The 12,746-nt window shown below is 39.1% G+C and overlaps 1 protein-coding gene across 4 annotated transcripts in view; it reads left to right on the forward strand.

Moving 5' to 3' along the window:
* Nucleotides 1-12,746, forward strand: part of MACROD2 (mono-ADP ribosylhydrolase 2) — an 877,957-nt gene that overhangs the window by 607,562 nt on the left and 257,649 nt on the right. The window lies entirely within an intron of this gene.

Consider the following 12,746-nt stretch of genomic DNA (forward strand, 5'->3'; position numbering starts at 1 on the left):
TGATTAGTCTTTCTGTTTGTTCATTTGTGTCTTAAAGGTTTAATTGTAATATCTTATTTTCTAAGGAATACAAATCCTCTTTCTTTCACCATTCTGAATTTTGGAGATGCTTCTTTCATTCGGGTGTCTACCATTTTTTTTGTGTGGAGTGGTGAACATATGGTGGTTTTAACATAGCTTGGTTACTATCTATTAGCGTTAGCATAGTTCATTTTTATTTATTCTTAACTATTTTAGATAGCGACTGCACCTTTTTTGCTTTTTGAAATAATTTTAATAGTAATGTTCAGCCTTTCAATGGCAAAACCCTACAAACTTTCAATCCATTATTCTTTTCCTGTCTCCAAGTATTTACTATAAGTTCAATAGCTTATATTTGCAAAGCATCAAGATGCATGAGATTATTTTACAAAGCTTGTATATAAGTATAATTCAAATAAGCGTAGGTATTGAACTGACTGGTTTTGACTCATCGGTACTGTGAGTTTTCTTGCTTTGTTGTGGAGGTCCTTTCTTTAGCAATTGATTTATAAAAATCAACCTTGTTTCTTGTAGAATGACAGTCTGTTAGTTTTGTAAATCTAACTAGAAAAGTCTAACTAGAATTTCTCCCCACCTCCCCAAAATACTTCTTTGATTGTTTTTGAACAAACTTACAGTGGTCTCACTATCATAAGTACTCTCATGCCTTAACTTTCTATTCCCTGCCTTTTTTATAGTTTTTCTGCGTGTTAATGTGACTTTTTTTTTATTTTGAAGGCTTTCAAATAGTGTATTTTGGTGAAATAAAAATAGAATACTTGGAATATTTTATGACAGAGAAATCTATGGTAGTGTGGTGGCTTGACCTTGGCTGCCAGACGCCCACCCAACCACTCTCTTACTTCTCCTCAGCGGGATGGGGCAGGGAAACAAGAAGAGAAAGCTTGTGGATCAAGATAAACATGGGGAAATAAATTACTGAGTACCATAATGGTCAAAACAGACTTGACTTGGGGAAAATTAATTTATTGATAGTTAAAATAGGTGTGGATAGTGAGAGAGAAAGGCCATCTCTGCACCCCCTCTTTCCCATGCTCAACATCACCCCCTTACCCCCAAACTCTCTACCCGCTCCTGCAAGAGAGGCTCACGGGGCTGTTTCTCACATTTATTTATTTTTTCCTCACTCTGGAGCACTGTTTTGCCCTTTCTAAAACCAGTTTCCCCTGAGGTGCCATGGAAATTTTGCGAGGCGGAGGCTGAGCACCCTGTAGTGGGAGAGGCTCTTTTCCCCCTCTAGGGGTAAGTCCTGTAAGGAGAGCTGAAGTAAAACTTCTATAAATCTACCTTAATTGCCCTGGCCAATCTAGATTTTGTCCCATGCAGTGATAATTTTCCCTCCTCTGTGCAGATTTGGGGTTTTTTTGACTGCTTTCAGACCACAGAGATGTGGGGAAGACTGTGCGGTGGAGGGTGGTGGCTGCATATCAATAATTCACTGAAATAATCCCCAACCTGACTCCATGCTGCAGTGGTATTTTTCACAATCTGGAGATGTGCAGCTGTCGTGTTAATGCAAGCTGTCTCGAATGTAATTGTATATACAGAGAGGACCCTTTGATAAAATTAATGAAAATCACATTAACTAAAGCCGGTCCGTAAGCTCGACTCTTAACGCTTACATTTGGTTTCAGTTACGTAAAAAGCTCTTTTGAACTGACTCACCTTCTTTTTACGTTTCCCCTAATTAAAGATATTTTGTTTTCCCTAGTTTGCTTCATTGCTTGATAATCAATGAGGTTTCTCTGACCAGTAAGTCTAAATGCTTTTCTGTATACCTGCCGCTAATCTACCCGGAATGTCATGTTTCCGAGAGGATTAGTTGTGTTTGGCTGCAGTGTGGACTGTGGCGATCTGCCTTGAAAGTGTCGTTTTCCCTAAGCATAGCGTGGGTCATCTCATGCTGAGCATACACACAAGTTAAATTTAATAAAGTGCTGGAATAAACCACCCCTTTAGCTGCCACATGGCCACATTTACACGGAAATTGAGGTGGGAGGTCAATTTTCACTTAGACTCAAGTTGGAGATGCCTGTTTTTTTAAGTGGAGGTCTTTAAATCTCACTTGTCTGACAGGTGGTAAGAAATTTACATTTAAATTGTCCAGATCAGCTTCTTATTTGTCCTGGGTTGTTGGACAAAAGAAATTTCTTAGTCCTCCATATCCTTCGCTGGTTGATCTAACCAACCATAGCATAGACTCCTTCTTTTCAGATATGGGCATTGCTTCTGACTACAGTAATTGTCATTTGCATTGGCTTTTTTCTTTCTCCTGTATCAATTTGAATACTGTTCAAAATGACATGGAAAAATGTGTGTGTTTGGGTTTCTGTTGCCCTGAAGAATGGCATCTTGCAAAATGAAATGATTTTACTTTAAAGAGGAATTTACCAATGTTGGTCTAACCAGAAATGTTCATATCTGTTAAACCTTTCTAAACATTAGGAATTTCCATTACTTGCTGAAGCAGAATACATTTGCTTGTATAGTGATTAAAAAAAATAAAATAAAATCACACTGACAGCTTGTCAGAATACATGCTGAAAATGCTATTTAAAACAAGTGTTAATAAGACCTAAAGTTCATATCAAGACTAAATTGGATTTGAATTTGTGGGATTGGAAGTGCCATTAACTAGTTATTTAATTTCCTTTTTGATTGAAGTATGCAAGACTCAGTGAATGCATAATTGTGAGTGAAATGCCAATTAGAGATACAGCAGAAATCATATTTTTAAGAAATACTTGTTTGACAATTAATGCTGTGATCTTTTGACACACTGAAGAATCTGATGAGATCTGGGATATTTTGTTGATCGACTACTGTGTTGGGTTTAAAAGGCAACTGATGCTATGGGCTGATTGTCAGTCAAGAGAAGTGTTGCAATAAGGGGTTGCTAATGTGGGTATCTTTGATTAGCATGTGAGTGAATGAGTCCTTAAAAACAGAAAGAAGGTAGAAGAAAAGTCAAGGTTTTCCAAGAGATTAAGATATTTTTGTGTTTTACCCATTAATTGTTTGTTCTATACTCTTTAGCATATGAGGACTTGCCAAGAGCATCGGAAGTATGAGATTAACAGTTGTAACCAGTCAGGATTGCTGGAGTCAGAGTTGTGAATCTCAAGTTTTCCTAATTCTTGCTTCAAACCAGTTTTCCCTTTAATCCAATCCCTGAAACTCTTTCTAATCACTCTTCTGCTTTTGTATGTTGCAGTGATCTCGGGTAACAGAACAAGCCAAAAGACTTTTCACTGCAGCATTGGGAAGAAGTTTGAATAGCTGCTGATGGCTTCCATGTAATTTTTTCTTCACAGTGTTGCTGCAATGCAGCCTGAAATGAAGTATCTAGAGTAGATTGGCTGGTTGCTGATATGTACAGTAGCATAAAATCAAATAAGGTGCACTATGACCCTTGCTGGACAAAAGGAAGGATATGTATTTTCAGATGGTGCTCACCTCTTGCCAGGCAAATGACTTCTACACAAATGAAGCAGAATCTAGATAAGGAGGAAAAAACTCTTCCTCTTAAAAAATTAATGCATAAAATGTTGAGATAGTGCAATGGTGTGTCAAGTCAAACATCCTGCACAAGCACTTGTTTTAGCAGTGTTCATGTAGTGGGTGTTGAAGTAGTATGAAGTGCCCTACTGTACAGTGAAGAACAGAAGCCATTAAGCATCAAATATAAAATGCAGCCCCCTCTTTTTTCCTCCAAAATGTACTGGCATTTTTGAACTCCAGATTATCTGGAAGTATTTCCATTTTGAGCTGTTATAGATTTCCTGAATACAATAGCTGCTGGTCTGTGTGACCCTTTAGTATGGTTTATCACTGCCTGAGGCAAAAATGGAAAAAAAATCCACAGTGTGAATAATATACACAAACCAAGAATCAATAATGCATTTGTTAAAAAGAGTAAACTAAGTAGATTAAATATGCCTCACACAGTATATTGCTTTTTCACCCAATCTGCCCGATAACTTTTTTCCATATGTGTCTTTTGGGGAAGAAGATAAAAGAACTTTTTTTTTTTTTTCACCACAAGGAGTAAATATATGTTGTTTCAGCTGGTTTTCTTTATGTGCTCTTAGGAAATCTTTGATTTCCCTTAGAGAGGAGATAAGAACTGTGCTTCAGTAGAAATAATGTCAGATTGTTTTGTTTGTTCTTGTACGCGTATGGCCTTCACGAAGTACTCTGTTGGTTTTAGGTAATCCAGCTACGTCTTTGGGTTGCATCTGTCAGAGCAATTGAACGTGGTGGAAGTGATTTAAAGGATAGTGCTGGGCTGGCAGCGCTGTCTGTTTTCTTTACCTGACTTTGTGTTTTTGTCGATCGCCTATGTACGTTTTATTCCTCTGAAGTTTCTCAGACTTTTTACACTGTCATCTCCCTTAATTTTGCTGTGGTAGCTTGTCTTCCCTCGCATCCCTTATATACATATGTATCCCTAAGTCCTTGTACTTGTAACTCCTGTCACAATGTGCTGCCTGTCATTGTCTAGTCGAAATCCTGAGAGCTCCAGCGAAGCCATCAGCCCTGATATTGTCTTGACCAGATTCAGCCCTCCTTCCCAAAACCCTGCACCCCATCTTGCAGCAAGAGGTCCTTCCTCTCCTCCTCTTCCTCCATCCCAACCTGCTGCGCTTCACTGCACTTTCCTGGCTCCTGCTGTCTGCACAAAGATCCTGTCAGCAAGAAGAAAGAGCCTCTTAGAGTATTTTCTCCCCCTTCTGCCCCTGCCCAGCCTGTAGTGGCAGATGCATTAGTAGACATCAGGGACCCAGCAAGGAGAGGCATGTCGAGAATATCTCAACTTCAGGCGAACCTTCAATTACAGCCTGCAATCAATTGCAAAATGCGTTTCCATAGGGAATTGGGCTTTGCAGGATCCAAGATCATTACTTTATTCGTACTGTTGAACAGGGGATCTCTGGATGCTTAGGCTTCCCTCGGTGCTTAGAGGCACTGTGTGTCAAGGAGGGCCTGGGATAATGTCAGTAAAGGTTAAGCATCACTACCTTGGACCACATTTTCTAGAAAAACTACCAGTTTCAAGTGGAATTTGGGGGGGGGGGGTGTTTGTTTTTTATCTCTTGCAGCATTAGCAAGGCACTTCAGGAAAGTAGGATTGATTCCCTACACATTGCTTCAGTTGAGAACAACAAGGCATTTCTATTTAAATCAGCGGGTAGAATAAACGTTTAACCTTGCTGGAATTGTAACTACAATGAAGCCAATATCCCATTGCTGTTCAATTCAGTGTATGATGGGAGATTTCACAGTTGACTAGTGCTTTACACTTTTTTTCAAATTACTTTTGCTCTAGTATGTTGCCACCCTAAAAAAAACAACTTCCTTGCTATATATGGATAAGTAGAAGATTAAATACTTTACATTAAGGAGCTCATGTACACTTTGAAAGCTCTTTCAATTAACGTTTCTCTGTACAGCACTTGTTTCTGGAATAGCAATTCTGGATATGGTGTAGAGTGTGTTTTAAGAAGAATGATGTACTTGAGCTCACGAACAGCTGCATACATGTGTCTAAACTGCTGCGTAATTTATGCGAACACTGCATATACTCTCTCATAGGTAGATTTTATAATTGCGAAACTATCTGTGTAAGCATATCTTTCACTTGCTTTTGCATTTCCTCTTACCGTATGAAAATGCTAATTGCCAGAGTACTGAGATCTTTTCCCTTTCAGTGTTGTGGTGGTATCTTTCTACTGTTTCCCCTATTATGCTCAGCTTGAAGCCTTAATGTTCCACACAGGCCTTAGAAATACCCTGACAGACAGAAAAGCTCCATCACCTAGCACAGTAAACAGCACAGCTGTGAAGCAGTTTGCTTCCCAGACAGTCTCTCAGTCTTGTTTGCTGTATTTTTTTTCAAGACTGTTAGAGAACCTGTTTATCCATGATGTGGTCCCCCTGCAAGCATACTCCCTATAAACACTGGAAAAAGAATGAAACCAAGATCTTGAGTTCTAATAAAAATCTACTGACTGCTGCAGAAAAGTGAAATTCTTGCAAATACGCAGCTCTCCTGCCGACTCGCAGTGTAATACCTCCTGCAGTAAGGTACTCATAGTGACGCTCTATTCCTCTTCAGCAGTCAAAGTGTAAATGTATTGTCAGTAAAATTTCTGTTGTGGTTTTTTTTTTCCTCCCAATGCTAATAAATATCAAACAGCTTGGTAAACTGGAAATCTAGTTTTTCTTTAGTGGAATCCTAAGACTTGTTAGTGCAAGCCTCTATCTGCTCACAGGACCTAAATAATTACAGTATATGTCTATATTTAGCTGACACTTTTGACACAATTATATGGCAGGTATTTTTCCGATGATATCAGTGTAGTAGGGTGTGAAGTGAAGGATGGTATGATATCGTGTGTTTTGGAGAAACAGCAATGACATGGTTTTCCTTGCATCTTAGCCACCTTCTTGTAACTGACCTCTTGCTGACTGCAGCCATAAGCTGAGGCCAGATTTGCATCTCATACAGGAATGTTGTTGTGATGAGTTGTAGATGATGAGGGTGGGTTGCCGTGATTGCTGAACAGACAACAGACCGCTGTCAAGCAGCCCAGCAGTGAGCGCACAGTGGGCACCTTTTCTGACAAGCTGAGGCTGAGCTAGCCCTGTGGTCAGTGTGAGCCAGGGTGTCTTGGCTCACAGCTTGTCTTGGTTTCACTGACTTGAGTGAGGTTTATAATGTGCCCTGGTGCCAGCATTGACCCTGGTTGACTTAACCAGGGATCGCTGAGTTACCCAATGTACTTCTGTGGATGAAGAAGGGCTCTCCGTCATTTCACTGCTCTACCTGCTTTGTGTCACTGTATCATAGCAGAGACATTCTGTTTCTTGCATAGCCTGCTAGGTGCTTATTTTGGGTTTCTTTATTAAGCACGTTCTACCAGCTGCCTCTTTATCATGTCAGCAATTGAATGCAATTGGTAATCATTCTTCAGGAACTGTATATATTTTTCTGTTGCTGCTGGATTTTTTCACTCAAGGAAAATGAAAAGGCATGTTCCTTGCTTGAGAGGAATTGAGAGACATATATGATTTCTTCAGAAGAATTTTCTGTTTATGCATTTTAAAAATTTCTCATTTTCCTTTGATGTTTTATATGCATGCTAATTAATTACTCTAGCACAGTCTGTGAAGGATAGAGTGAATATGTGCAGCTTTGTTTCTTAGGGTAACCAGGGTAAGAGAAAGGTTACTGGCTTTTCACAGTACTTATTTCACTGTCTTTCTGAGAGTTACTCTTTGAATGGAGAGCAAATAAGGTTTTCTCTGGCTGAATGAGTTCAATGAGGCAAGGTAGGTTATTTAGCAGAAGATTCATGGCTCTTCTGTTTAGTCTTCAATGCAGCCAACCCAAATGAGGGCACTTCTTTCTGAGTTGTGTCTACAGAAATAATCACACTAGCAACTTGTCAACTGCTTTATCCAATTGCCACATGACCCTGGATATTAGAAAAGAAAAAGAAAAACAAGAGAAAAAATTTAAAAAGCTCAATGATAGCAACAACCTGAGCTTGTTGGCAGAATGCTACTGTCTCTGCTTCCAAACAGGCCAGATTCACCATGGTAATGGGAATCAACCTAGCATGAGTGAATTCGTTTTGACTTCTAAAATGTATCTTTGACAACATGATTATATGGGATCAGTTGCAAGATTATACTGCTAGTTTCACAGCTGAAGGACAAGTGAATGTATTGAGTTAACCCTACCTTGGGCATGTTGGGCTGTGCGTCTCATTTGTTTTCCTTTTATTGTCATAAAGTGGTAAGGCTGAAGTTTTATGATTAGTGTGTTGTCAATAGCTAGCCTTAACCCACCTGACCATAATGAAGTGCAGTTATTCACGTGTCTCTTGTGATTCAGAAAGCATTTGTAGCACCAATAATAATGCTGGGTTTCAGAACATAGCTGGAATAAACACTTGGTGCCTTTTTTCTGTTCTTTTTTTTTTTTAACAAACCTGGGAAATGTCTTTGTTTTCCACACCTCTGCTGCTGCTGATATCCACATAGCAAATACTTGGTGCATGGTGGAAATACCCTGTCATGCTGACTGCGGAGCGTGCCTTCAGTACACTTCCACAGCGTAAAAATGTGACTGTTGCATTACTGTTTGAAGAGCATCCTTTATATATTATTAAACATTGTTGCCAAATATATAAACTAAATAAATGGAAGTTATTACATTTCGACAGTCGTGTTGGTCAAACAACGGGACTCAGGTTTGATTTTAGAACACACGAATAGTCTGCAAACTGTTGCATCTTGATATATGCACAACCATGCCAGTGTAGATATTTTTTGGAGAAAGTATGAGAAACACGTAATGAGTATTTGTGTTGCTGTGCGTTTGGTTCTTTTTCATGATTTGCTTCAAAATGAAACCATTAAAACTGGCAAATAGGAATATTAAGATTGTGATGAGCCTTTCAGAAACCATTGAGAAGGGAGCATATTTTAAATGAATAAAAATCTTTCCAGCACTTAAGTTGTGCTAACAAAAAAGATGCAGACCTTTTTTTTACCATGATGAGTTGATTTACGGAAAACATTAGGCATCTCAGTTAAACTGACAAATTGCAACACTTACCCCTGCAGCTACTGAAGTGATTTTCTGGATTGACATTTGCTTGTTAGTATTACGACCTAACTAACATAATCTGTTATCATTGTCTTCAGCTATATCATATTAAAGGTTGATTATTTAGTACTTACATTTTGTTAATGGGCTTTTCATGGGGAGGTGGCATTACCTGATTCTAAGTTAGACATTTTTAATAAGCATTGGATTGTGCACGGTAAAGGACATAGATAAAGCTGCCAGCATCTCCATGCAGTTTGGGAGTCCATTTAATAGATTTCTGGTAATTTTATCTCACAAAAATCCTTGTTGCACTGTTATTCATTGAAGAACTAGTATACATTTTTTGGATACTGCACATACAGTAACAGACACTCACAACAGCATGAATGTTTCTCTACTAAAGCCCCCAAGCACAAAAAGCTGAGCATTTACACTAAAGTGTCTAACAACAGGGAATTCATCACGTATTTTCTGTACGTTGATGAAACAAGGGGACTTATGTTCTTACCATTTACTTTCCAGGGTATAAATACAAAATGTAAGGGGAACTTCAATGTTACTATCTTTCTTAGTTCTCCTCCACTCTCTCATCCTCTAAACCAGCACATTTATTTAATATCAAATATTTCAAAATAATTCTGCCAAATCTCATCGTGCCTTCTCTGGAAGATTAGGCCATGGTGACTGCGAGAACTTGTGCAGCGTGCAGCTTGTTTCAGCAGCCATTTCTCAGGTCGTTGTTACAATTTCCAGGAATAAGGTGGTAAAGTCCTGGAAGGAGGTGTGGAAGCTCGTAAGTTTGAAGATGTTTTAAAGGTTTCATAGGCTGTCACTGTGGGTAATATCTGTGCAAGGACATACTAAAAGCAGTAGATTCCAGATGAGATATATCTTATGTGATCGTAATAAGATGGATTTTTTGTAGTGGGGAGTATGGAGGCATAATTATACATCTTAAGGAGTGAGCGTAGTAGTATATAAATCTATTAGCAAAGAGGAGGAGAGGAAGTTTCTAAGTTTGTCTGTGACTTGGCTGATGCTGGTACCCAAGTCAGTACTAAAGCTGGTAGTCTCTTTTCTAAAGGCGTGTACAAAGGCAGCTGTCCTATCTAGAGTGACATTTTAGCTATGAAGCAACTGGACAAAGACATGAGAGCTTTCATAACAATTTCCAAGTAAATTAGAAAGATTTTGGAGTAACAAGTGTTTCCAAAGACAGCTGCGGTACAGCCTTTTCCCATATGGCCAGAGGGACAGGCACCTGGAGATGGTCAACACTGACATACTTTCTGGAGTTGGTAGCGTTGAATGAGCAGAGCAAAGCTCAACCCTTGGCATGCATGCACACAGGATCTCTCTTTCACCCACCGTGTCTTTCAAACCATGCAGGACTTTCTCCACACCCTCCTTACTGACTTATCAGGCTTGCACCCACTGTAATGAATACAACTGTACTTTAGAGGAAGGCTCCTGAACTGAGAGGGGCATGAGAGGCAGTGGCTGCAGTAAAATTCCCACTTGCTGAATCAGGTCTTTAGGATCCAAAGACAGCCGGCACTGTTTTTATGGTATAGCGGGATTTGTTGCCAAAACGCTGGCTTTGCCAATGGAGGATGTAGGAAGCCAAATCCAAGTTAGAGGCCTGTGTGTGTATGGGTAGGTACAAGCTTCACCTTGTGCCTATCCATGACATACAACCTGCCAACCTGCCCTTTTTCTCCAGCCAAATAAATCCAGTGAAGTCCTACAGAGGCACCCCTTGCCTGTACCTTACGGCTAATGCTCTTTGCCTTTTTGTGCCCTTGTCCTTTTCAGTATTCTGGAGGAGCACTCACTGCAGTAACATGGGCCAGTGTCACTCTTATTACTTTACCTGTTTTATCTTTTGTGAAATTGAGCCTTTAGCCAGAATTGCCTGAGCTGCTGCTCCAGCAGTCGGTTAACTGTGAGGCTCCTCGAGCTCATTTCTCTCAAGTAATTTGATTCCCACGTGTTCACTGAGATTGCTTTTTTGCTGAAAGGAGAGTGGGGAAGGGGGATGGGTGCGTGTATGGGAGCAGACCAGTAATGTTATGACAGACAAATGTAGCTTAGAGATAAAAACAACGCAAAAACGTTCTTTGAAAAGATCCCTTCTCACTTTATCTCCCTTTAACCCAGTACTATAAAACAAAATGTTTTCCTGTTCAGGAATCAAAGACACAGGGTCTTTTGTGCTGGTGCAGGGTATGGAACAGGAGGCTAAATTCCATCCTGCTTCTGCATAAAGCAAATAAGGTAATCCTTTCATTAAAATTACCAGAAATGCATGTAAAATACCAATTAGATTTTGTTGTTGTTGTTGTTGTTAGCTGGTCGTTAAAGGCTTCTATGGATTTCAAAATATTTTCTGAAATCGTACAAGAATTCAAGGCTTTTTATTTTGGTTGCCGAACTATTTCCTTTACGTTGTGGTTGCGTAGGAGTAATTGAACACTGTTTTTTTAGGTAAGCTTCTATTCATGATTGGTTAGTATGGCAACAGTTTCTAAATAATGTACAATTTATGGAAAGATTCTATAAAATCACCAGTGCTTTATCACAATTTGGGGAAAATACTTTGCTGCAAGGGAGTGAAAAACAAGCCTGAAAAGTATCTTGCTGGAGGGAGAATTGTTCTGAAAATAAACCATTCAGTGCATAAACAATGGTGTATCAGTTGTCTGAAATACACATTTATCCCCCTGCATGGTGTTCATTGTATGTCCAGGCAGATCTACCACACTCAGGGTACAGAATTGCTGTGTTACAAAGTCCTGGTTGTTAGCTAGGATATTACTAATTTGAGCAGACAGTCTGCTTGGAGGTCTGGTATTTTATATGATGAAAATGAGGCTGTTGGAAGTCCCTGCTTTGGGTTTCGTTAGTGTTCATTAGTTTGTGTCATAAGAAATATGCCTTGATGATATCAGCAGCATTATTAAATGTCATAAGAATATATTTTCCCAGCAGCAGTGGAAGTATCCACAGTAACACTTGTAGGATCTTGGACCTGGAAAAAACATTTCAAAGAATTTAAACATATGCTTTATTGAGAAATGTGTGCAAAGGAAGTACATGCTAAATGTCTGTATTGCCCAAACAGTGACTATTTTACTTGATGGATAGTTGTCATGTGTCACTTAGAAACATGCTGCTGGACAAAATCCTTGCAGAGTCCAGTTACAGGGAGTAATGTTTTGGGGATGTGACTCACGGTGGAGGGATTTTGTTAATTTTTATTGTTTCTTTTCCTTCTAATCTAGCAATGCACAAGTTCTGAAAAAAGGGTTAAAGAAGATATGAGTTTGGAGGATAATGTACCAGGTCAAAAAGCTGGACACATCTACCAATTTTTGCAGTGTCTGCATTTCAGTTTATGGTGCGAGGGTGATGTATGATGTAAAAAAGGCTGTATGTACGCAGCTGTATGCCAAATTTCATGACTGTTTCTGTCTAGCCCCGTTGCTTGCTTGTACACTGTGCCTGCAGCTCCACCTCTTCAAAGGCTGTTCTATTAATCTAACCTACTGAGAGCTATTCGTACAGCTTACGGGTTTTTATTTTTAAATCCTCACAAAAATGATTTGCTGCCCTCGAGTTAGGAATTTAAAGGAAAATTAAATTAAGGCTGCCTAAGTAATGAAAGCATCTTTAGATTTGATAGATAGAGACCATCAAAGCAAAAAGTCTGTATTGCTGGAAAGATTTCTGATATTGTTTAGTGCTGGGGGGAGTTACTATTGCAAGTATATCATGCAACATCAGGCCTCAAATTCATACGCTTATGCTTCGTGAATTCCTTAATTTCCAAAGTTGTTCATTATGTTTTAGGTCATAAATTAAGACATTTCTAATTCAAACATTTCTACCCTTATAAGGCCTATGGCATCGAGGTCATAGTTTTGTATGACAGATGGATTAAAGAAAAAAAGCCTTAAGAAAGTCCTTACGTCTTAAACATCTGAATTTTTATTACATGCTGTGAAATGTAAGTCTAGTATTTGTTACTGTGATATATGTGTTATATTGTCGCCTGCCTAGTATTACACGTGCTCTCTAT

Source organism: Leptosomus discolor, chromosome 2, assembly GCF_034619465.1.
Source record: "Leptosomus discolor isolate bLepDis1 chromosome 2, bLepDis1.hap2, whole genome shotgun sequence".
In the NCBI taxonomy this organism is placed as follows: Eukaryota; Metazoa; Chordata; class Aves; order Leptosomiformes; family Leptosomidae; genus Leptosomus; species Leptosomus discolor.